Raw genomic sequence first — 2,919 nt, 5'->3', positions numbered from 1 at the left:
ATTAGCGCACTTATTACAAAAACAATTGAGTATTGTTTGTGAATTTTTTTTATTTTTTTTTGCAATAGCATTCACATTTTTAGAACAAGTTTTTGGGGTGTGCCCCCTTCAAGGTCCAAGCAGTTCTCTATACACAGTATAGCTTGACACTTGAGTGACAGCTGTGAATCTGCTGGGGTTGCTGACGTCACATCCAACATGGTGGCACCACAGCAGAAGTCTCGGGGTGGTGGGGGGGGGGGGGTTGTGTTGCTACACATGGTAAATAACACATAAAATACATTAAAACGCACATACGATCTTATGGAGGGATTGTCGTTAAAATAAATGGTCTAGCGAAAGGGTCTCCAAGTGATATTGGCATAAATACAAAGGCTCCTCTGACTTACCTATGACATTGATATCAAACATTTTTTTATGGCTTTTGAGCTTATCATTTTCAACGGTCATTGTAATAATTCTGTATAATCCAGTGTCTTCCACCGTCATATTCAGCACTATGAATGTACAGTTTTCGAGGATGAATGTAATCCGGTTCCTGAACTGTAAACGGCTTTGCCAAATACCATTATCAAAGGAACCAATTTTATCTCTTCGGTCATAAAGTTCATAGATCCGGTCCTGCATGCCCTGGCAGAGTTCAGTGTCTGCCAAATAAGCAGAGGAACCAGCTGGGATGGAGAGGGAATTTGAGGCATCATCACCTATAAATGAAAAGAAAGCATAGCAATTGTGATAGGAGCTTCTGTTGTCTAGAAGATACAACAAACCTAGAGCAGTAGAACCTCAAACTGTGGCCTAATCCGGCAGTTTTATGAGGCCCTTGGAACGCTATTACTCTCACCGATAATGATAACTGACACCAAAAATGTAGTACTAGTCCTCCCACTGACACCAATGCCGAGGAACTGTTCTTCTCACTGACACCATCGATGGGGCACTATTCTTTTCACTGACATAATTTCCTACTCCCATTGGCCACGCTCTGGCTCCCCTAAAGCCCAAAGGGCAGCAAACTGCCCCTTTATTTAGAAAGTTTGGGGACCCCTGCCCTAGAGCATTCTTTCTTAACTTTTATAACAAGGAGGAAGCCTTGGAAGTTATACCCACAGTCAGGGGTGGACTGACAACTCATGGGGCTCCTGGGCAATAGGAGATTATGGGGCCCCCAGGCAATCTGAGATTATGGGGCCACACAGTATACAATCACACAGTACACACAGTATACACAGACATGTTTCTATTGGCTAAGAAGGTACTGGAGAGATGGGGCAGCTATAATCTCGGGATTTTTAGACCAAAAGGATGTTGGTAAGGGACATTTCAGAAACAGATGTAAAAAAAAAAAAAAAACAGATTTTTTTACATACTGTCCCTGGTTTTACTGAGGCTGGCAACCCCGATGGGGCCCCCTAGTGGCTCGGGGGCCCTTGGGCAGTGCCCGAGTGGCCCAATGGTCAGTCCGTCCCTGCCCACAGTTTATTGTGCATTAGTGTCAGAGTCACTGGGAAGAATGCTCCTTGCATTGGTGGACAATGGGAACAATGATCCCAACATTGGAGATCAATTGGAAGAATGCTCCACCTGCAGTTGTGTTCAGTGGGATTAAGAATGATTCTTACATTGTTGGTCAGTGGGAAGAACATACTTTACATTAGGTGGTCATTAGGAAAATTCACCCCTTACAGATAGCTAAAACGATCATTGGTTTCATTGGTTACTCATCCGAGAGGCAGAAGTTGCTAAATGATCAGGGATGCCCTAGCAACCTCTAAAGCAGGGGTCTTCAAACTATGGCCCTCCAGTTGTTCATGGAACTACAATTCCCATCATGCCCTAGTCATGTCTGTGAATGTTTGAGTTTTGCAATGCCTCATGGGATGTGTAGTTCTGCAGCAGCTGGAGGGCCGTAGTTTGAGGAACCTTGCTTGGGAAAATATGCTATATATATTTATTATAGAGCATTTTTTCACACTGTATTGTCTTTCAAATGCAATTGTTTTTGAAAAAATTACTTTAATGAATAAAAAAAAAAAAAAAGGAAACCAGTAAAATTAGCCCATTTTTTTTTTTTGTATAATGTGAAAGATTTTATGTCATGGGAATCGTGATCTTTTTATTCTAAGCAAAAAAAAATGTGGTTCTCATTGTGGCCAGAATCGTGCAGCTCTACTACAAAGAGACACAAAATAACTATACTACTGGCCACTCCACACTTTACGTGTAATAAAAAGAAAAAAGAAAACTATTTAAAAAAATGATAATTTAACTCCTTAGGTGAAATAGCATCCAATTGTGAAATACACTCAACTTCTCTCTTTTTCAACGTTAACTCCTATCACCTCCTCTTTCTAAACTGCAGTCAATCAGCAGCAATGCAACTTATCTGTGACCACACTGTCTAACAAGCGGTAACCGTCAATTTAGATTGTGGCGAACAGACAGACTATTCTATCTCTGACCTTCTGGCTTGTTTCTGTAATCTAATCCACATGGACAATCAAGAGTGGAAACCACAAGTGTAGTTTGGCAAGTATAAAATCCGTTTATATGTATGAAGTCTTTGGATGTGGTTACACAGCAGATTAGTTATGGAATGTGGTTAGTCAACAGATATCCCTAAGGAAATCATTGAGCTTTTAAGTTGAAGCAGAGAAAAGTCGAGTGGATTTCACGATTGAACACTATTACACCCAGGGCCCGTGTTCTGACACAAAGTGTCCGTCTATCGGATGGTGTCCGGGCCGTACTGCGCAGACGCATCGCTTGCGCAGTACTGGGGACAAGGAGAAGCCGAACATCTCCGAAGAAGAAGAAGAAGAGTTCAGGTTGAAGCCCCACCATCCAAGTGGACATAGGGTTGCAGATAGTAAGATGGGGGACAGTATTCGACACAACACCGGTTATTTAAAAAACGCC

The sequence above is a fragment of the Lithobates pipiens genome, unplaced genomic scaffold, assembly GCF_037356315.1.
Source record: "Lithobates pipiens isolate NorthernLeopardFrog02 unplaced genomic scaffold, aLitPip1_a1.2 Scaffold_13, whole genome shotgun sequence".
In the NCBI taxonomy this organism is placed as follows: domain Eukaryota; kingdom Metazoa; phylum Chordata; class Amphibia; order Anura; family Ranidae; genus Lithobates; species Lithobates pipiens.
This window is presented reverse-complemented; position numbering follows the sequence as displayed.